Genomic DNA, 24463 nt, shown 5'->3' with positions numbered 1-24463 from the left:
ATGTTCTACAACTTATGTATTATTTCAGAAAAAAACCCATTTCTTTTAATTGTTGTAAGAGTACTATCAATGTAGGATAATTATCTTTCTATTGTACATACAACAAAACTGAGGCTTTTGCAAAATGGGTCCCACTATTATGACACAGATAACAGCAGAGCCGAAGGAACCAAAACGGTTGTTCGTCAGCCTAACATTATGCCATGCATTCCCGCCTAAACGGTACTTAAATCAGGACCCAATTACTTCCAAAGAGATAAATTCATCCTTCTGATAATTGAGCTATGCTTTAGCAGGTTTTCTTTTAACTAGACAAGGCAGATTTTATAGAGAAGACATATTTTATAACGTCTTCATTGTACACAATCTTATTTACAATTTCATCTGCAATATATTAATCCCTTCTTTCATTTTATTGCAATCTATAAAGAAGGCCTTAAATGTTTAAGTGCAACGATGGCTAGAAATGTAGTTAATATTCACCATATGGGCGCCAACTCATTCCTCTTCTTGTCAGAATTGGATTAAACACCAAAGTTATGTATTATTTATGGCCTAAGGGAAAATCCTGTACTGCTGTACCTTTAACAATGTTTCTATTAACCAACTAGGTTCTCTGTGGGATGAAATTGTGTACAAACTTAACACCATCACACTCTGCAGACACATTTTTTTTTAAAGAAAATGAGACCATATGAAAGACAAAACAAATATGTTCTTGGGAGGAATTTACCCTTTTTTTTCCCCAAGAGCCTAGGGATTGATTTCATAATGTGTTTAGCATTAATCCAGAGACCATTCAATAAAAAGCTTGTTTCTAGGAATTTTTTGTTATATAGAGTTAATTTTCAGTAAAACCCTTTAATTTACTACTAAAACTAGAAAATAAACAACATGCTTTGTTTATATTAATCTTTCCATTTAGTCCAAGAAGTATGATATGGTTTGTGGGTTAGTAAAATCATACCCCATTATTATTCAATGGTTTTACATACTTCCAGAAACAATTAGAAACATAGTAACAAAATAGTGTCTTACAATTTCTGGGGACTTACAGGACCCATCATCATGTACAGCGTCTGGAAACCCCTGAGAATGACAAAGAGACACATAAGACTATGCTCCAGGACCGTCTGCATAGCATTGTGAACAGCTGTCAGAAGTGTTCCTAGTGGCCAGTGACAATAGAGCTATCAGAAAATTCGAAAGCTCCTTTGAGTTCTTTTCTTCTACTTTTTGTACTGTTTATGAACTGAATTCATTTTTTTTTCACTCAATTTCTCTTTTCAACATTCCTGGATTTTTCCTCCACCCCACAGGCTACTCTAGTTAAACTGAACATTTCCACTCTAATTCCACACCAGGTTTATTTCTGCCCACATCACTTTTCCTTTTATCAAAATTCACACTTAAAAAGCTTTCCCTATTACTATTGTAATTGTACAAAGCTGCATTGGGTACCTACTCCTAGGTGTTAAATACTCTGCCTGATGTCAATATATACGCAGAGAAATAGTCAAATGACACAGTTTAGGGGCTGATAAATGCTATTAAACAAATAATCGAACAAATATTCTTGCTTGTTTTCTATTTTCATAAGTTTATAATGGAGATGTCAGAGTTCTATACACAGAAATAAATGAATGATATTACTTGATTAAATTAATTCACCCCAAAGATTTTCTTAAACTAAAATCTTTGATGAAATAGGCAGGGTCACTTTCCTGACTCCTTGCCAGTGTCTTTAATATTTAACAATTTTTGTTCCGTTATCCACGTATCTATCGAGTATACCATGAGTCAGCACTTATTAATGAGGAAACTGCTTTTTATTCTACAATAAAACAGCTAAAAATGTGAGTTTGCTTTCCTTTCATAGGCACGTTATTTTAAAAAGTTATTCATCCAAAGAAATAGTCTCTCAATAAATATATTTTACTGTAAACTTTCTAAAGTCTTTTTTTCCAGTACAGCAACCCAATATAATCCAGAAAAAAATGGAAAAAAGAATATATATTTTTTATTTTTAGAGAGAGGGGAAGGGAGGGAGAAAGTGAGGGAGAAACATCAATGTGTGATTGCTTCTCGCATGCCCCCTACTGGGCACCTGGCCCACAACCCAGGCATGTGCCCTGACTGGAAATAGAACAGGCAACCCTTTGGTTCACAGGTGGGCACTCAGTCCACTGAGCCACATCAGCCAGGGCAATTCCTGATAGAAAATTTAAATAATGCTTATCTTTTCTATTAAATAGATATCTGGACCACTACCATTAATATATACCTTAAAATTATTTTCTAGTCTGGATCAGAAGATGATGACATTGAATGGAATTTCCCTCACTTGGTCTTCTTTATTACATACTAATATAATTTGGTTTGGAGCTCAGATATAGTCTCTGCTTATGAATCCATGACAATAATAATAATTAAAAGTATAATGAAATCAGTCACACTAACATAAAGGACATAATAAAATGCAAGAGTGTTTTAAATTTGAAATATAAACTTGCAGATGTGTTTATTGTCATGTGATTTTTAAGTGTTAAGAACACAGTATTGTCTATAAACACTTTTGAGTACAAAGCATTTTCTTGTGTGAGTGAAATAAAGTATTTGTTTTTTGAGAGTCTTCCAGTTAACTATCAAGTAAAAATATAATTCAATTAATCCATTCCTCCAAGAAATATTTATGTGTGAATCCACTAACAGTATGAACTGTTCTAGGTTTGGGGAAATACACATGTGAGTTAAACATAAGAAAAAATTGCACTTGCCTGCATCATTTGTTTTTAGGCTTGAAAAGGGGCATAACATATTTAATTTGAATATTATATGAGATTTCTCAGGAAAAAGTCCAGTCATTGTTAATATAATGAGAGTGGTTTGTGTGACATCAATGTAACCTGGCAGCCAAGGAGAATGGATGGGAATGCACATGCATGAACAATGACAAACAATCTACTGCTCTCACTGACTAGTACTGCTTCACTGTACTAGCTAGTAAGAGCAGTAGATACCATTGAGTGAGCATGTGTATTGTGTGGCTGTCACATTCAAAGCAACTAAGTGAGTAGAGCAACAAATCTGCATCTAAGTTTGAGTTAAGCTTGAACAGTCCTCCACGGAAACTACTCCGATGATTCAGAAGGCCACAGCTATGGGCAGCTGGTCACTGGCACCTTCATTAATACAACATCTTGGCTCATGCATCCCGTCTCATGCAGAGTTTTTTGTAAAACATCAAATCACCCTGATGACCCCTCCCTTCTATAGCCCAAATTTGCACACTGCAACTTTTGGCTTTTCCCAGAACTAAAATCACCTTTGAAAGGAAAGAGATTCCAGACCATCAATGAGATTCAGGAAAACACAATGGGGCAACTTATGGCAACTGGAAGAACTGTGTGAAGTCCCAAGGTGCTACTTTGAAGGGGACTGAGGAGTCATTGTCCCGTGTACAATGTTTCTTGTACCTTCTATCTTCTTCAATGAATGCCTCTATTTTTCATAGTCCATGGCTGGATACACTCTGGACAGCCTGCGGCATATAATATTCCATTTAGCTGTGGGTTTGATGCAGGAAAGAGAGATATGGACTGGGAGATTTGTAATTTTTAAATAGAATTTTCTGGGGGAATGTCATAAGGAAAGAAGTGGGAGGTGAGAGAGGTACCCAGTGCATATGGGATGAGAATATTCTATGGAGAGAGACCCCAAGGTCGAAGGTCCTGAAAGGGGCTCTGCTTTCATGTACAAGACAGACCATGAAGGTTGACCTGGCTGGAGTGGAGTGAACAAGGAGGCAAGTACAGAGCAGCAATCCTGAGGATAAGGCTTTTATGGTTATGGTAGGCATTGCACGTGCATTGGTTTTATTCTGAGGAGAATGGAAGCCTATTAAAAGGTTTGAGCAGAGGAATTACATGATGGGTTTTAATTTTTAGTCAGATTCACTCTGCATTCTATAAAGGAAACTATAGCAGATGAAACAGACAAGTTAAAAGTTTGTTGCCATTCTCTACATCCGAGAGAGTGGTAGACAAGGTAAAGGTGAGCACTGAGAGAATTATGGGAATCTGTATGTATAGAAAAGCTGCAGGATGTGCTGACAGACTGAGGGGTGGGAGAGGAATTGCTAGTAAACATACTGTTGGAGATGCCTGAAAAATCTTAGCAGGCATTGGTATATAGGGGCCAAGAGTTTAAAAGGCATGACTAGAGTGGTAAAAATGTAGGGACAGAACTAGATGCTATTAATGTTGCAGCCAGATCCTCATGTTTACTATATGCTTTGTGACAGCATGGGTGGACCTGAAGAACATTATGCTAAGTGAGGGAATACCTTGCATTCTTTTCTATTTTTTTTTTTGCTTTATTTTTCCTTCTTTTTTAAAAAAATTCTTGTTAAAGTACAGTTGTCTCTATTCCTCTGCCACCATTTCCCGTTGCACAACCCATCCACACTTCCCACCTTCAATCTTTCCCCATTTTGGCTTTGTCCATGAGTCCTTTATACATGTTCCTTGACTTGATCCTTCCTCTTCTTTCCCCCAGTTACCCTCTTACCTCCTTCCCTCTGGTTACTGTCTTTTTTTTTATTTCAGTTTTGCTGGTTATATTTTCCTTGTTTGTTTGTTTAGTTTATTAGGCTCCACTTACAGGTGAAATCCTATAGTATTTGTCTTTCACCTCCTGGCTTATTTCGCTTAGCATAATGCTCTCCAGTTCCATTCATGCTACCATGAAAGGTAGTAGCTCTTTCTTTCTTTCTGCTCCATAGTATTCCATTGTATAAATGTACCATAGTTTTCTGATCCACTCATTTACTGTTGGGCACTTAGATAGCTTCCAGCACTTGGCTACTGTAAATTGTGCTGCTATGAACATTGGGGTACATAATTTCTTTTGAACTGGTGTTTCAGGATTCTTAGGGTATAATCACAGCAATGGAATTGCTGGGTCAAGAAGTAGTTCTATTTTTAGCTTTTTGAGTAAATGCCAAACTGTTTTCCACACTGGCTGCACCAGTCTACATCCCCACCAAGAGTAAACCAGGGTTGGTTCCCTTTTCTGCACAGCCTTGCCAGCACCTGTCGTTTGTTGATCTGTTTATCATGGCCATTCTGACTGGTGTGAAGTGGTATCTCATTGTGGTTTTAATTTGCATCTCTCTGATGGTTAGCTGTACTGAGCATCCTTTCATATGTCTCTGGGCCCTGTGTATGTCCTCCTTGGAGAAGTGTCTGTTCAGGTCCTTTGCCCATTTTTTAATTGGATTGTTTGTCTTCCAAAGTGGAGTCATGTGAGTTCTTTATATATTTTGGAGATCACACCCTTGTCTGAGGTATCATTGGCAAATATATATTTCTCATATGGTTGATTCCCTTTTCATTTGCTGATGGTTTTAGCCATGCAGAAGCTTCTTATTTTGATGCGGTCCCACTTGTTTATTCTTTCCTTTATGTCCCTTGCTCTAGGGGACATATCGGTGAAAATATTGCAGTGTGGAATATCTGAGAATTTCCTGCCTATGTTCTTCTCTAGGACTTTTATGGTGTCACAACTTATATTTAAGTCTTTTATCCATTTTGAGTTTATTTTTGCATATGGCGTAAGTTGGTGATCAAATTTCAATTTTTTGTATGTAGCTTTCTAGATTTCCCAACACTGTTTATTAAAGAGGCTATTTTTATTCCATTTTATGCTTCTGCCCCATTTGTCAAATAATAATTGACCAAAGAGACATGGGTTTATTTCTGGGCTCTCTATTCTGTTCCGTTGATCTATGTATCTGTACTTACATCAGTACCAGACTGTTTTGATTACAGTGGCCTTGTAATATAGTTTGATGTCAGGTATTGTGATCCCTCCTATTTTGTTCTTCTTTCTCAAAGTTGTTGTAGCTATTTGGGGTCGTTTATTGTTCGACATTAAAAAGATCATCCACCATGATCAAGTGGGATTCATTCCAGGGATTCAGGGATGGTACAATATTCTCAAATAAAGAAGTGTAATATATCACATAAACAAAAGGAAAGACAAAAAAATCACATGATCACATCAATAGATGTGGAAAAAGCATTTGATAAGCTATAGCAACCATTTATGATAAAAACACTCAGCAAAGTGGGAGGAAAAAAGGGCATACCTCAAGATAATAAAGTCCATATATGAAAAACTTACAGCCAACATCATATTCAATGGGCAAAAACTAAAAGCTTTCCCACTAAGATCGGGAACAAGACAAGGATGTCTGCTTTTGCCACTTTTATTCAACATAGTATTGGAAGTCCTAGCCACAGAGATCAGACAAGAAAAGAAAAAAAGGCATCCAAATTGGAAAGGAGGAAGTAAAACTCTCATTGTTTGCAGATGACATAAGAGTGTACATAGAAAACCCTATAAACTCTACAAAAACCTACTCAACCTAATAAGTGAATTTGGCAAAATAGTGAGAAACAAAGTCAACATTCAGAAACTGAAGGTATGTTTGTACACCAACAATGAAATACCAGAATCAGAAATCAGGAAAAAAATCCCATTTGCTATAGCAACAAGAAAAATAAAGTACCTAGGAATATACCTAACCAAGGAGGTAAAAGATCTCTACTCAACTCAGAAAACTACACAACAGTGAAGAAAGAAATTAAGGAAGACACAAATAAATGGAAGCATATACCATATTCATGGATTAGAACATCATCAAAATGTCCATACTACCCAAAGCAATTTATAGATTCAACACAATTCCTATTAAAATACCAATGAAATATTTCACAGATATAGAACAAACATTTCAAAAATTTATATAGACTTTTGTATTCTTTAGAGTCATAAGGAATAGGCTAAATTTCACAAATGAATTGTAATAGATATATATTTTGTTGACTGAAAGGAAAAACCTATAAGCTTAAAGCACAGTATTGCATTTAGGGGAAAAATAGGTAAAATGTTTCCAGAAGCTCTGCTTGTGGTCAGTAAGCAACTGGGGAGTCAAGAGAAGTTCATGGCTCTTTGATTTGGAAATCAGATCTAAAGCTGGAGGTGGTACATTGGGATATTGTTCCAAGCATTTGTTCATGATGTAGTCTTTCCTGTAAATCAGCCTTTGGTCCTCACTTAGATGTCTGACCTGGGAGTTTTTTTTTAGTCATTCAATTACAGTTGTCCCAACTTTTTCCCTGTTACTCTCCTCTGCCCCGCCCATTGCCCTTCTTCTCTCTGCCAGTCCCTGTCCTGTTGTCCATTATCATGGGTCCTTTATACATGTTCCTTGACAAGACCCTCTCCTTTCTTTCCCCCATTATCCTTCTCCCCTATCTCCTCTGGTCATTGTCACTTTGTTCCTTATTTCCATGATCTAGGACTTAAAAACCAAAAACACAGAGCCACCTGTGCAACCACCAGTCCTACAGGTGACATTCACATCTAGAAATAACAGAGAGCCAGTACAGTGACTATACTACTCACTTGGATTTTATTAATGTAGTTTCACTCAGCTTTTATTAATGCAGGTTTAATCCAAATCTATACTAAACTAATAACAATACTAGTCACTCAGAAATAATCTGTAATATCACATGAGAGGATTGGGACATAATGACCCCAAGTCCCAGAATCTCTGTCTGTGGGTCTGGAAGATAGTACAGTGAACAAGGGAACCCTGAGCATCTTTCAGGAAAGGATCTCCAGAGCCAGGTGGGCAGCAGAGCAAACGAAGTCCTCAGTCCAGCAGGGCAGAGCCTCTGGCAGCTGATGCCAAGGGAGATCAGTGTGGCGTAGAGAAGCACTCTGGTGTGTGGAACTCAGCTGTCTCAGTAGTAGCCTGAAGCCTCCCTCAATTATACCCTTGAAAGTAGTATATTACACCCTTCTGGGTCTCTTGATAATCATCTTGGCACCCCTGATGGCAAGTGGGGAATTTCCCCAAAAGCCTATCTATCGGTGGCCCCACTCTGCAGATGTATCTGTTCTGGTCATGTGTGCAGATATTTTAATTGTGTTTCCTTGCCAGACGTGTCTATTCTGACTTAGGTAGTTTCCCTCTTGAACCAAAGTGTCATGGCTGACTGGTAGTCATCTTGGTTGACGTGAGTGACTCAATTTTGTTTTGTATACTTTATACTCTTTTGACAGGACCAATGCCATTTTATTGGTTCTGCTCTCCACAGATATAATGTTTCTTTATTTTGGATTCAAAAGGCTATATTGAACATCCACTGTTCAGGTAATTTAACCCTTGGTAGTTTTACATGATGACTTCTTTCAAATGTTAATTACGTGAGTCTTAAACAACATGGTGAAATAAAATTCCAAATTATAAATCATCTCATCCACAATAATTTATTGAACAGTTACCATAAATAAATCACTGTACTAGAGAAGATGAATATACAGGTAGGTATTTATAACCAATGTTTATAAGTAAAAGTGCAAAATTAATGACTAACACATGCCAAGAATCTGCTCTGAATCATAACTATCTTTAGCATATTTTACATAATAGTTAATCATTATAAAAATAAAATCATGGGTATTCTAGCACACCCATGCTGCAGATGAAAAAAACTGCCACAGAAAGAAGAGTACTTTGCTCAAGGTCACAGAGCTATTGCTAAGTTAGTATTTTAGTTTCAGAACCCATGTTCTAACCATTAGGTTATACTGTTTGCCTATCAGAGGTATTTGAATGCTAGAACAGATTAAGTCAATTAGATTTTTACTCTATTGGTACAGAAATGCTTTTTGGGAGATTAGAAATTTAATATTCTCTTTAAAATATAAATTAGATGCCCCTCCTCCATTCCCCTGGTTTTATGCAGATTCTTTTACAATTCCTTCCTTTACTATGTCAGTGTTCTATAAAGCTGAATCTGCTCACAGCTTTTATTTGGTAAGAGGAGGTCATTCTATATTTTCATGGTTCTCTGATTCCCAATCAGGTCATCAACCATGAATGAGAAATCAATAACCTTGAATTTGTGTTTTCAGCCCTGACTTAACTTCTGAGCTTCACATTAAAAGGCTGAGGAATCCACATATTAACGTCTCAAAAGGTGCATGCATTTTCAACATGGCTAGACTGAAATACCAGCTAATTCCTCAGACCTACTCCTAATTCACAACAACCGTGACTACTACTACTACACTGTTATTACAACTACAAAAAGGCATACAGTGAAATTCCATTAAATCGAGATCTGTGTCTGCCCTGCTCACCTATGGATATATACAATTCAGCACAGATCCTGAAATATGTTATATACATACTCAAAAGTTTTGACAAATTACAAATAAAAGAATGCATATAAAAGAAAAAAATGTATGCCAATAGTAAGTACATTTAATATACATTTATATACCTAAAATACTTTTTTAAATTAAATTTATTGGGTGGCAATTGTTAACAAGATTATATAAGTTTCAGTACACATGTCTCTTGTATGATGCAATATCTGTATATTTGATAGTGTGCCCACCACCCAAAGTCAAATCTTTTTTCATTACCATATATTTGACCCCCTTTACCCTTTACTAAATTTTAACCTTATATGCATAAAATATAATTTAATAAATTTAATATATGGTATATAATATATACCACCTATACCTTATATATATTTAATATATCTAAAAAGCATTTTTACCACTCAAGTTTCTTGTTTGCAAGTCACAGAAGCCAACTGAGTATTTTGTCTCACAGCACCTGCACTTAATCTGTGCCTGCTCAAAGCACCTGGAGTAGTTGTTTTTTTCCTTGCTGGACACTAGCTGGTGCACTGAAAGACCAATCAGCCTCTCAGGGAGTGCCCAGATAAGCCTTGGAGAGACGAGAGCCGCTCTGACACCTCTGATGCAGGCACGATCACTACTCTGTTGTTGAGATCCCCCCCAGTGAGCATTGAAAAGATTGGAGACACAGGCTGACCAACAACTACAAAAGGATGAAGTTCTGTTAGGCACACTTTAATATGTAGCTTTGTGTGTGAGCTAGAACACAGCTCTCAGTGGGCAGCTAAGGCTGCATATGTTTTTTGTATCTGGCTTTCAGGTGCTTATTATCTATCTGTCAGAGCCCCAGAGCAAGACAGAGCAGTTTCTCAAAAGAACAGGAACTCCTACCCTTTGTGACGGCATGGATGGACCCGGAGAGAATTATGCTGAGTGAAATAAGCCAGGCAGAGAAAGACAAGTACCACAGGATTTCACTCATATGTGGAATCTGATGAATAAAATGCACTACCAAAAAAAAGAAAGAAAAGAAAGAAAGAAAGAAAGAAAGAAAGAAAGAAAGAAAGAAAGAAAGAAAGAAAGAAAGAAAGAAAGAAAGAAAGAAAGAAAGAAAGAAAGAAAGAAAGAAAGAAAGAAAGCAACATAGCCATAGATAAAGAACAGACTGACAGCTGTCAAAGGGGATGGGTATTTTTGGGACTGGGTGAAAAATGTGAAAGGATTAAGAAAAAAATACTCATGTATACAGACAAAAGTATGGTGATTATGAGAGGGAAAGAGGAGTAGAGGGAGGAAGAAGAGGATACAGGGGGGATAAATTGTGGAAGGAGACTTGACGTGGGGCGGTGAAAGCACAATACAATATACAGATGACGTACTGTAGAATTATACATCTGAAACCTATATAATTTTGTTAACCAATGCACCTCTTATAAATTTAATTAAAAGGAAAAATTAAAAAAAATTAAAAAAATAATAGGCTGTTGTTTTACAGAAGAGGGCGTGGAATTTCTCCCCAAATATAGGCATTGGAGCTGTGAATGTTCCATCACAGCTTACCACAGACCATGTACCTCATACAGCATAGCATTTTACCCACACAAATTGAGTGGAATGGGTCCTAATTGGTTACAAGGGCCAAGAGAAAAAGTTTTTTTGATTTCTATCTTTTGCCATTTAAGTAATTTTTTTCTTACTCTGGGACCCATTCAAAACCTTAAGTAGGTCAGACCTGTACAGCCAAACATTGCAAACATTTCCTTCAAAATCAATGAGGCCCTTGATTAAGTATTTCTTTCTTTCTCTTTTTTTTTAATAGAAAGAGAGTCAGAATACAAGACATAATACTGCAGGTTTTTTTTTAAATTAATTTGTTTATTTTTTATTGTATTTTCCATTACTATTTGCTTACCCTTATACCTTCTTCCACCTCCACTCACACCTCTCTCTCCAGCAATCACCACATTGTTGTCTGTGTCTGAGTTCTTATTCTTTTTTCCTCAACCCCACTACCCCTCTACCCCCACCCCAATAGCTGTCAGCCTCTTCTCAAAAATTTTGCATGACTGACTTTTCACCAGTCTGCCCTGGCATTCTTCTAATGATATCTGAATCACCTGGGTCAATGAGGACCATGTGCATACTGTGTAGTATTTTCTACATGTTGTCCCCAATTCAATATCATTGCCACTGTGGTGATGGACCTCAGTCTTGGTCTACATGGTGCAGTACTCTATTTCAGATCTCTTGAGGGCTGGGCAGATGTTGGCTAAAATGACCAGTTTTGCTTTGCCTTGTCTGATCATCTTCAGGGTCTGCTTGTACCCCAGCATGTATTTTCCAATTTTTATCACAAGTTGGAACCTAGAGTTGATCAGCTCCAGTGACAGTTTGTTTTCTTTGCAGCTACCATCTCCCTGCCTTAGGTGTGGATTGCCCCCAAACAAAAGCAGCTGCCAAGATGGTGGGGGAATGAGAAAAGAAGAGCACTGAGAATTTTACTTTGACTTTGTAATGTAGTCTCCAATTTGGTAGCAGGTTGATTATTTTCTTGGTTTGTATCCCCATTATTTGTTATGTATGTGCTCACCTAAGGCAACTGAAGTATTCTCATATTTTTTTTGACTGTCAGTTCCCATAAACAAGATGTCATTTATTAAGTGGATTCTGTGATGTCCTAGTAAAACAAGCAGTATCTCTCCTTACTGACACATGGGGAGTAATATAAACTTCAGTCACAGAGCAAAAAAGGAGTGTGAACTGTGATTGTTGTCTGTGTTCTCTGTTTATTGGTGTAGAGAAAACATTTGCCAAATCGAGTTGTACATCAAGTATCAGAAACTATATTAACTTGTTTCAGGAAAGAGGTAGTAACCAGAAATTTTCTAAAGCAATATGGTTACTAGGCTTCAGGGCTTGACTTCAGATAACAATCCAACTTTAGATTGCCTTTTCTGTTTCTTGACTGTCCATTGATATGACACCTACCAATGTTTTTCATGTTCATGTGCTGTAGGTGCTGCAAAGGGATAATTGCATTGGTTTCTTAAGATTTGCCAGTAATTAGAATTTTATTCCCAGTGACATTTATTTAATGATTGAAAACTGCCCACCAGAGTTTTGCCATTCCAAATTACCTGAGTTTTCAGCATTCACCTTCAGCACCAACCCCAACTGTGCTGGAACAAATTCAAACTGATTGTGATTCTTGCTTCCATGTGATTATAACTCAACTCTAGTCAACTTAATATTAAGTGAAAGTTATTGATAGAGAATTTGATGTCTCCAGGATGGAAACGGTTGTGAAAAACTGCCAGTTGGCCACCTTAGGACATTGCCTTTGTCTAACTGAACCCTCATTATTGGCTTTGCTGGGACAACTACGTCTGGACAGTTTCACTCCCCAGCTGGGTTTCATTTCACTTGGACATTTCATATGAAGCCATGGGCCTCTCTGCAGAGTTAATTCTGCTATCAAAAATGTCTAAATGTCATGGAGTTTTTGCTTCAGTTACTCAGGATTCAGTCTTCAGCAGTGGGGGCAGGAGATGTGACTGGACAGCTGAGATTTCATGCTGCCAAAGGGAAAGAGAGGGGGTTACTTACCTTCCCACCTTCCAGAGCAGATGGTTTTGTTGGCTTCAACCTATCTTGAGATTTCCCCCAAATCAAAATAGTAGCCAGAACAGGAAAAAATGTTCAGTGAACTTACTAGATCAAATATGAAAAATACATGAGGTAAAACATAACAGAAAAAAGAATATGAGGAACAGCTCAAATCTTTAGAGTGAACCAATGTTATCATTTTAGTGTATGGTATGAATCTATTTTCTTTAGTCTTAATGTGAGAGTTTTTCAAGTTTACACTTTTTAATGGCATGGGTACATGCACTTAAAGACTTTTTTTAAAGAAAAGTTATATATTTTTTGAAATTTGGGAAATATATAGTTTGTTTAGAGATGGTTGTAACAATAACCAAATGAAAGAAAGCCTAAATTCCTGCCTACAGAAATAGATAAGGCATTTGCGCAACCAACAGTGTACATCTGATGACTGACAATGCCAACAGAAAAAATGAACTAATGATAACATATGATATATATTGAGTCCTTATACATGTTAGTACAGGCAGTGTCTCATGCATTATGTTATTGGTTCTCTTGTGAACTCTACAAGGTTTGTTGTTGCAGTTTATCCAATTAAATTGTAAATAAAGTTGCATAAGATTACACAGAAATTGGTATATATAGAAATTGATCTTAGTTTTTCAGATTTAAATAAAACATTGCCCTGATGTGTGTGTACAAGTGTGTATTTGATGATACAATTTTTCTAAACAATTTAATTTCCAATAGTTAGGAACAGATCTCATGAGATACAGAAAATATAATGTTACAATGGATTTTCTTTTTCATTTTTCATTTTTGTGGGAAGTCAGTGGAAGTGAAAACAAAACTTGATATAATGGTATGTTGTGTTTAAATACACTGAATGGTACTTTAACCTTTTCCAAAATATTATAAAATTTATGATTTTTATTTTATTATCATGTGTAAAAAGTAAAACATTCATTAATAATATTTAGCATAAATATAGGAAAATATTTTGTATTTCTTAAGTGTTGTTATACAATCTGTATGTCCAATTGAAAAAAGCTTACCATGTTTGCCTTTAATTTCTCTAATTTTGCTCAACATCATAAAGTTCATTTGAAACACAAGAATAATTGTGCATGACACTAAAAATCTAGGTGTTAGATGTTTGGAGTGTTTTCTCCATACACAAAATCATCATAGTTAGAGCCACATTATAATCTAAACATTAAGTTTTTATAACGACATTCTTAGAAATGTTTTGAGTGATGAGACAAAAATCAAACTTGTTTCTCATAAATATATAAAACACGATATCAGTACAACCATAAGGTTAAATTAACAGAATTTTAATTCAATGTGAGCGCAATAATTTAGAAAAAGACCAAATGAACTAGGAATTTAAAGAACTCTTAGAACAGCTACCCAGATAAAGAGAAGGAATAATGGTTTATAAATATGCAGGAACAAATGACTAGTTATTTGTTCATTCAGTAAAATAAATATTTCTTGAGTGCTTATTTTCTGGGAAAAACTAATCTGGATGCCAGAGTTGAGGTGCTAAACTTCAGGCAGAGATAGTCCCTGACCTCAGAGAGTTTATATTCTCTGGCAAAGAAAATGAAACACTCAAGTAAGCAAAGGTTTAAGTCAGTTATTTTCACATTGTTGTTAATATCAGGACATGAATAAACTGGGTAGAGGAAGGAGAGCAATGTAAGAAAGTGTGTGATGAGCAGTAGCCAGCCATGAGAAGATTTAGAGGCAATGCATTGAATTCTAGAAAATGGCAATAATGGTGACTTAGAGATGTCAACTTTCTTCTCATATACAGGAAACAAGGATGGCCAGGATGGATGGATGTCATGAATGAGGGTAAGTGCCAGAAGACAGGGTCACTGAAGAAGGAGAGGTCATATCTCATGTGATTGTGTAGGCCAAGTATAGTAAGATATTTCCAATTCATTCTAATTTCAAAGGAAAACCTTTGGTAGATTTGGTGCAGGGAACTTATAATTTTAATAAGACACATTGGCTACTCTGTAGAGAACTGTACTTTGTGGAACAATGAAGAGGGCAAAAAATTAAAGCTACGGTGGAGGAGGTTAGTGGGTAGAGGTGTCGAGCAAAAAAGAAAAAGGACTCATGGACATGGACAACAGTATGTTGAATGCTGGGAGGATGGGTATATATAGGGGTTAAATGGTAATGAAAAAAGTACAATTTGAAAAAAAAGATGGAACAGGAAGACCAGGGAGAAGGTATTGCCATTGTCCAAGTAAGCCAATGTAACAGAAATGAGATGGGGTCAGATGTCATCAGATATTGAGAAATAACAATTCTGATCATTTGGATATGAGAAAGGAGAAGGAAACAAGCACATGATTTTGAGTTGAGCTAAAGAGATAATGTTATAATTTTATATGAGAAGTAATGTGAGAATAGCAGGTTTTGTGGTAGAATCAAAATTTTTGGCTGTAATGTTTAGGGCTTTTGAGTTATTTAAGGAGGCTTATTAATTAGGTATTTGGACATATAAGCCAGGAAAGAGTATTTGCTAGACTGTATATCTCATATATTCCTTAATCTAGGAGTCATTTTCATATATATGCAGTTAAAGCCACACAACCAGATGAAAAAGAGATCACATTATGAATCTATAAGATTTTGTATTGTATCCACAAAAAAGCATTATAGTATAATATACTATTTTAGGAAAGGCAATTATAACTTAATAATGAGTAAACAAATATGTAATGAGTTAAAAAACATATTGACTATGAATACAATTACAATATTCTCTTTTTTGTAAATTTTAAGAATGCACATTTAATAAATGACAGCTTTTTAAAATCACTCCAAATATATATGAAATATATATTATAGAAAGACTAGATGGAACACACACATGCATATATCTGTGTATATATCTATATCATCTATATCATCTTTCTATATGTGCATATATATACATGTATATGTTTATATGGATATATATGGAATATATGTGCATATAGGCATTGTAGGCCTTATTATGTTGCCTCTGATCCAAGTAGGATTTTAGTGTACCAAATCCCATTTAGATCAGCATAATAACAACATTATAGGCATTATAATAACATAATAACAACATTATAAGCATTATAGGCATTACTATGTTGCCTATTTTTATTTTAGTGCACTAAATCCCATTTAGATCAGGGGCAACATAATAATGCCTATAACTGTTTAAAAGATATGTTTTGTCAGTTATCATATACTGACCTACTATGATCTCTGTTATGAATACTAATGATATGATTCTACCCAAACTGTGCTTGTAGAATCTAACCAAAACAATAGGGAGAACACATACAAATCTAAGTTATATTAGCACGAACAGTTAAGCTTAGTATAGATCTAGGATTCACTTAAACAAAGGGCCTCATTATACATTTGAAGAAACTGAGGTCGAGGGAAAAATTAAATGGCTTAAAAAATGTGCTGTAGCTTTCAGTTAGGTGAAATGTGCAAGATAACCTAATGGACAATATTCTTTGGCAAGTTAGATACTGACTCATAATAAGCTGAAAACTTTTGACAAACAAAAATACAATTTTCTAAAGACTTTAAAATATATGAAAAACACAAATTTAGAAAACATAAATAAATATAAAAAAGAGGTTGGCTTTGGAGTGCTTGAATGTGAAAAGAGGCCATTTGAATCCATCTGATTGTGGCATCACAGGAAATAATGTGGGAGGGGGTGGGCAGGGCAGGGCAGGGGAAAAAAGAGCATGATTGTAATTGAATAATAAAAAATTAAAAATATAAAAATAAAAAATGAAAAAAGAAATAATATAGATCTCATATAGGCATTTAATAAAAAGAATTGTTTGACACTACTTGACTAGTGAACAGTGATTATGGTAAATACAACCTCTTCCTATGTTCTGTGACAATACTGAACACTTTACTCCTGCTAACTCAATTGTCATATGAACCATATAAGGTAGGCTCTATTATAGCCCATATTTTACAGATGAGGAAACTGAAATATTAAGTATTTTTCCAAAATTCACCTGACTCCTAAGAGGTAGAATTGGTTTATAATCCTAAATAGTCATTCTCCAAGGTCTGCTTCTAATCACTCTGTGATATTAGTTATTGAGGAGGTGCATGCATTTAATAGCTCTGTTTAAGCAATCAGACAACATTCAGGATAAATACTGTGTTTGAGTTTAGCATACAATGTCCACTTATAAAAAATAAAGTTATATAAAATCATCCAGTTATATTAATAACAATAAGTATTTATATGGATTTTGTTAAATATAAAGTAACTAAAAGTGAAAGGAACTATTTGATATCTTACAAAATATAAAAATATTATAATCTTCATATTAACTGCTTTCAGCTTTTCAAATGTTAAGAAAATTATTTCATATTAGTTGAGAAATATGCAGTCAACCTGCCATACTTTGGGCGTTACTTGTAAGAAACGGGCATGAGTTTTGGGTCATGAGCCAGGTGTCAGTGGGGAAGAAGTGTATATGAAATGAGTTGGAAAGTGGAGACTCCACCACAGAAAAGACCAGAGGAGGTGATGTCAACATTAGTGTGAGCAGATGAAAGCTACAGGACATGAAGATGCATAAGGAATAAGCCTCCTCTGGGACTACAGAAGTAAAAACTAGACAGAGGTGCACAGTCCAGGTGTATGTTTAGTGGTCTAACAGATTTATATCACAGTGCACTCCTACACTCCCCGCAGTCTTTAGTGAGGCAGATCCTGCCCACAGTGCCTTTTCAAGCTGCTGGGTTTCTCGTGTTGCTCTCAGAGTCCTGTAGTCACGAATGTAAAACGAGCTGCTTAAACATGCCAATCCATCGTCGATCCATATAAACTTGTGACACTGGGATTGGAAGACTCGTATCAGCACTTTTTATTCATTTAAATTCATTACGATGAGAACACTTTCCTCAAACTCCTCTATAGTTATGATTGCTATCACATTTTGCTTAGTTTAGACACCACCCAAAAATCTGGAAATGGTTACCTACTGGAGAGAAATTTCAAATACTTTTATATATTTTTTAAAAAAGATTTTATTTATTTCTAGAGAGAGGGCAAGGGTGGGAGAGAGTGAAGAAACATCAATGTGTGGTTGCCTCGAGTGCACCACCTACTGGGGACCTGGCTTGTAACCCAGGAATGTGCCATGACCTTGAATTGAAACAGCGATCCTTTGGTTCACAGGTTGTAACTCAATCCATTGAGCCACACCAGCCAGGGTGAAATGCTTTAATCAGTATGTTGATAAAGAATAATATGATGCAATAGTATATATTACTTAGACTTCATCTGACATGCTCATTAAACATTCAACAATACCTAAATCTTTGAGCAAACACAGTGGCCTCTAGTGTCAGGCTGTTCCATGAAATATTAGTTTTGTGGGACACATTGCCTAGATAAACATTGAGAACAATTCTCTTTAACCCCATCAAATCATAGATCCTTTATAAAATGCTGTTTCTGTCTTCATTATGGGAAATGGGGTATTTATTCCCACTCTGCCCTCTCTTATTCTCCCTTCTATATCACAACTGTGTGTGATGTAAATTTCAGTTTAAGGAGCTGGGAAAAGGAAAACTGTTTATCCCACTCACACACTGTGCTAAAAGATGCATAATTATTTAATTCAGAAATGTAATTTCACTCCAAAATCCCTCATGCAACAGAAAATATATTTTATTGCAATCTTCATCTTCAGAACGTGTGTGACTCTTTCTACTTGTTTAAGTAATACTTTAAATCAGACTCATGACAGAAATATAAAAACTAATTATATAAAAAGAATAATTTAATTCATTAAAAGGCACAGGTAATTATGACAAGAAAAACAAAGATTTTGAAGGTCGGGAAAACAACCATCTGCTTAACAGCCTGGCCATCTGTGAAAACAAATGCAGGGCCAGTTAAAGCTTAGAAGTCCCCAGCTGCCCCCAGTAAGATGTCTTTTATACTTGTCTGTATCTGAACTTAAGGTAAAAGGCACAGAGTGTGCGGACCTTAGTGTCATCCATTTTTATGTTTAAATCAATTTAAATTTAATTTGTTAATCAGAAATACTATCCAGTTTCACATAGTAAAATCCCTATGAAGAAATTTGAGAGTGAAAAAAGTCATATTAATTTGCACCTTCATTATTATTAAAAAACAATGTTCTACTACTGTCTAGTATTTTGATGAAAGTGGATACTTACAAAAGTATACATTTTAGTTTTATGTAGTACTGTCTTTCAATTTTTATTTTTAAAATGTATATTAGTATGATATTTTTAAATTCAATTAAAAGGAAAATTGAATTAATTAGCTAGTCATGTAGTACAGTGACTTTCTCAACCAATCCTTCCCAATATAATCTCCCAGACAAAATTAAAATAACTATATAACTCCTAAGTTAAATATAAATATATGTGAGCATGTGTGTGTGTGTATATATGCTTATAGCTGGTATTTTGAATGACTGGATTCAAAATTATATATTGTTTTAAAATCTCTTTAGAACTTTGAGAGTTCTTAAAAAAATAGATTCCTTCTTTGATTTGTATTGTACATCTCTATTATTATATCCTTTGAGTGGTTAATTTTAAAAAATGTGATTTCTGCACATTTTCTAAACTTATTACCAGGGTTTTATAACTTTATCTCATGCGAATATCATTTCTCCATATTTGCCCCAATTATTTACTAACATTTTTATAAAATATCTATTGTTTATTTGAGGGTGAATTAGTCTAACAATCTTGATTAATTATTCCATAGTTGTAGTTAGTTCCTAGCTCAATTTTAGATTTTCAAACAATAAAATAACATATTCTGAAAGTACCATTCAAAAACAGCAAGTACTAAGCATCAAGTCTTCATAGGATTGAGTGCTAGACAATGAAGGTGCAGAACTGAACCCAAGATGAGATTCTTCTCACGGAGCTTGTATTCTAAAGGGAAAATTGAAAGAATCAATAAATGCATTCAAATAAGGCAAATCCACATTTTCAACAATAAAAAATAAAAAATATATTAGGATTTATAATTCATGAATAATCCATAAATTTCTCTTTTCTGATCTCATCTATTGTTTTCTCATTTAACTATATGCACGTGTAGTGATTTTTCTTTATGACTTTGTTATATCTTGTTAAAGAAGTCTTTCAGAATCCCAAGGTATAAAAGATTTCAATTATACTTATTAATCAGTGTTTCTAAGTTTTGCTGTTGTTGTTAGTTTCTTGTTTTGTTATTGGTGACATTTTTGCTTCTAAGACTTTATCCCATCTGAAGTTAATCTTTGAGTATAGGGTTCATTGTTGAATCAAGTCCGTCATTTTTATGTCATTTTTAACTCAATTTTTTCAACTATCACATCTTTCTTTACTCACAAAAGCAACTTTTGTCAATTTTTAAATTCTCTTGTTTATAGACTATTCTACTCCACTGATTAATCATGAATTAATGCAATAATCATGGTTAATACTATCTCGCAATAAGTCCTGTTATTTATGAATGGTCATTGTCTCTCTTGGTCTCTTCAGCAGTGACTTGGTTATATCAATATTTTCTATATTTGAGAATTTTGTTAGTAAGATCCATGAATTACTTTGTTGTGGAACCTACTGTATTAACTATACTTAAAGTTAGAGAAAATTCAAAATTCCAAATTATTTCTTCTTTCCTCATAACATTGTCATTCTTAAGACACATGTTTTATAACTACTCTCAATAAAGTTTTATAATTTTATGTGGCAGAAGTATGATAATATTTCTATAGTTCAATAAGTGAAATTAAATAATAAGAAATTTTAGCTCTGAAACTGTAGTTTTATGATGGTTTGATTAAATATGTCTTATGCTAAATTTGTGGAAATCTTTGAATGTTTATGTGCCAAATGGGTATTTATACTAAGGTAAGTTAAATGCACTATTTTATTTTCACCAGAAAAAAATTTAAACTACTAGGAATAAGCAGAATTATCTACTTTGTCTGACACCTAGTTATTTGCACTCCAGAAAATCCAAAATATTGATTTCTTCACTCATTAATTTGGCTTTACATTCATTTGATCATTCATTTATTAAGGACTACATTACTAAGAAAATTCTATGTCTTGGACATCATCATAAGCATATTTGTAATAAAGAACAATAATAAAGCTTATGTCCTATAATAATGAAATGTTATTTAATTTTCTTCCTCTATAGGTATATATTTTTTAAACACATAATTTCATTTAAAAAATAAAAACTGGTGTTATCCCAATTCAGTGAGTAAAAGAAAAGTTTACTGGTGAAATATTTGTCATCTGTATTTCATGAAGGAGGCTATATATATGTATGTGTGTATATACTTGGATATACTGTATACATACAAATACAGATTTGTATATCTAAATATACACAGATACACATATAATGTGGAAATTTTTTATATATGGAAAAATGAGAAACAAAGCAAAATTTTTGTAGGGAAAGGTGCTAAGAAAATGAAACTATTGCCAGTTGAGTGTGGGAAAGTGAGGGACTTCCTATGTGGGAGAAAGTTTAAGAAAGGAAAATGAGATGTATCTGTGAATGCATAGGCCTATAGTTAATTTTTTACATTATTACAGAAGCTCTATGAATTTGATAAAGAAATATATTGGCATATCGTAAATGATAGTGTCAAGGCTCTTTCTTTGGGGGGAAAAAAAAGAGCCAACAAAGCATGTTTATGACCTAGAAATGACACTGCTACAGGTGATTAAGACTTAAACTAAAATCAGCTCCTGCCTGTAATTTGAAACTTGCTTGAGCATCAGATGCCTTTTATGTGTGTAGAATATCCAGGAAAGTAAATAACCAGGAAAGTAATTGGTTCTACTTATAGAAAAAGCAAGTTCAGCATTTTGAGGGTTTTTTTCCCCTCTTTCCCTAACTGATGTACATTTTATCTCTACTCAGCTGAGACAAATAAAAAAAAAAAGCGGGGGTTTGACTCAGCCTTTGTGCTCAGATTCATTAGTGCTCTGACTGGAGAAGGGGGAAATCCACACCCTTTCTCCTCTACTCTCCGCTTGAAATGCAAATGATACACATCAAAAACATTTCCAAAGTATGTTAAAGCAAACGGAAAAAATGTGGTATGTATTAAGTTAAATGCTCCCTGACAGTAATGCAGTGCTTTGTATATAACGAGATGTCCTATTTCTCTTAATATTTAGGAAATGTTTGGGGAAATTTCGAATCACCTGAGGAGCATTTCAGAAAATACTATTCCTAGGACATGCCCTCAGAGATTATGTTTAATTGGCCTGTTACAGAGCCTGACGCTGTAACGTCAAAGAACTGTCAATGCATTTCTAATGCAGAGCCGAGGATGAGAACCACGGCTTTAACATATCCCCCCACTGCTCCAACTTAATTTTCAAAGTTATTAATTTCCATAAGCCACTAGGACATTTGAGTCAGCTGTAGATTACCTAAACCCACAAGGCCTAATCTCTGATAATGAATAAGTGAAAGATTATTTGATTTTGGATTTTGAATTTGAGTTTCCTGTCCAAACAGAGACACTACGGAGATTTGGGTAAAAGTAATCGTAAGATTGATTTAACTTCCATTTCTGATTTAACCCCACTGTCAGCAATTTAAAAACCCACTTTGATGCCAGAGAGAGGGGGAAGCTGTAGATCATCTATCCAAGTGCATCGTCGGGGCTGAGGCCCATTTCGCGTACTTACTACCCGATGAGTGCCACTTTCCTTCTCACTCTGGGTAAAACGGAGACTGTGGGAGAAGAGTCCCAATTTTACCCCCTGTGCAGAGACACAGTTCCCCTCTCTATCTTCCTATGTTCTTCAGTCCAAGGAGCTGGCTACAAGGAAAGTGTTTCAAAGAACCTCAGATTCTGGGAATTACGGAAATTGAAATAGTACCCACAGATTGTGCAGAGAAATGACTAAAAGAATACATGGGAGAGAAGACATGTTTTTACTTTTAAAATATGAGAAAGACTTAGAAAACAAAGATAAGAATATCTTTCTCTAAACATAATGCAAATGATTATGATGGCCACCATTGAAAAACTATTCCTATGCTAATGCTTGTGGTGAACAGTTAGGGTTTGCCTTCCCAGGGTCCACACTTAACATAAAAATGCAATCCATAGAACACACAAGTACACATTTAAGACGCTGTTTTTCCCTTCTTTCCAGTCATAATGTGTCATTATGGTCTGCCAGTCATAACAATAGTACAGTACTCTGGCCACAGGGGAGGGTCTGGACTTGAACCAATGTGTTCAGAATTCTCTGTGGATTGACAGCAAGCTGTGAAGCACAAGCTCTTGCTTTATTCCAGGCATTACTAATTCTTAAGTCTGCTCTTGCCTATTTTGCCAGTTTCTTTACTAGATATGAAATCTCTGTTACTTTCCTAAGCCAATTCAAGCTGCAATTCGACTGCTTGCATCCCAAAGCTTCCTCCTGGTCACTGTAGAACTATAAATGCATTAGGGCATTTAATACTGTGTTTGTAAGTATAAGAAAAAGAATCATGGCTTTGCCACTTAACTTGCTGTAAAACTAAAGCAAGACATTTAATTACTTCTAAATCTCTCAAATATGGACTATCTCAGCATTTTCTTCATGGTGTTATTATGAGAATTGATGGAATTCTGCACATAATGCACATGGACTGGAGTAAAAAGATGTGAAAACATTAGTAATTTTATCATTCACAGATCTTTCCGTTCAGTAATATATTCCTGATTTCACAAGAGGAAAAAGTTCACAGAAGTTAAAATAACATCAAATCATATCATAGTGTATAAGAGCTTAGAAACAGAACTTATTGCCTAGTACAAGCCAAAAGTCTGTAGTGATTCACTGGTTTATCATTTGAAATAAAGTGCGAATGCAGAAACACAGACAAACACATATAAAGTAATAAATTATATGTACATTTGTGTAAATAGCTAAGTATACACTAACAATTCCTAAAGGTAGTGTGAATGCACTCATGTGACTTCTGCCTGTATAGGCAGAACCTTTCCAGCATCCCAAACTAGTTCTCATGTAATCCCTGTAACAAACACTCCATTGGGGTAACCACCATGTCTAAATTATTCTTGTTGTTGAACTTTATATATAAAAATAAAACTATACAGTATTTATTGTTCATCAAAATATTTTACAAGATTTTTTTCATGTGGTATGTAGTATAGTTTGTCCATTAAAACTGCTTTTTAGTATTAAGTTGTATGAGTATACAAAATACATTTATTCATTCTACTTATTATATTTTTCTATTTGTTTTCCATTGTTTTTCATTATGCAATCTTCTATTATATTTTCCATTCTATCCAGAGATGCTACAAATAATCTTTTATGAGTGTTCCTATACATCTCTTGATGTGCATTTGTATGACTCACTAGTATACCTGAGTGGAATTTCTGAGTCATAGGATACCCTCATGCTTGCAGGGGGAGCTGTAAAACCACTCTTCTGTCATGTTAATTGTTCCATTTCTTCATAATAACTCGGTATTTTCGGCCCCAACCCCACCCCTGGCACACATACCACGTGCTCATGTACCAGTGACTGATTGCCGTT

General features: G+C 35.0%; 1 pseudogene; it reads right to left on the bottom strand.

Moving 5' to 3' along the window:
- Positions 1-11283: 11283 nt before the first annotated feature.
- The window catches only part of LOC129074714 (60S ribosomal protein L30-like), a 111947-nt pseudogene continuing 98767 nt past the window's right edge, over positions 11284-24463 (bottom strand).

This window comes from Pteronotus mesoamericanus, unplaced genomic scaffold, assembly GCF_021234165.1.
Source record: "Pteronotus mesoamericanus isolate MK-2021 breed Mesoamerican mustached bat unplaced genomic scaffold, CSHL_Meso_final contig_50, whole genome shotgun sequence".
In the NCBI taxonomy this organism is placed as follows: Eukaryota; Metazoa; Chordata; class Mammalia; order Chiroptera; family Mormoopidae; genus Pteronotus; species Pteronotus mesoamericanus.
Note: the sequence above shows the minus strand (reverse complement) of the source record. Positions and strands in the feature narration are given on the sequence as shown.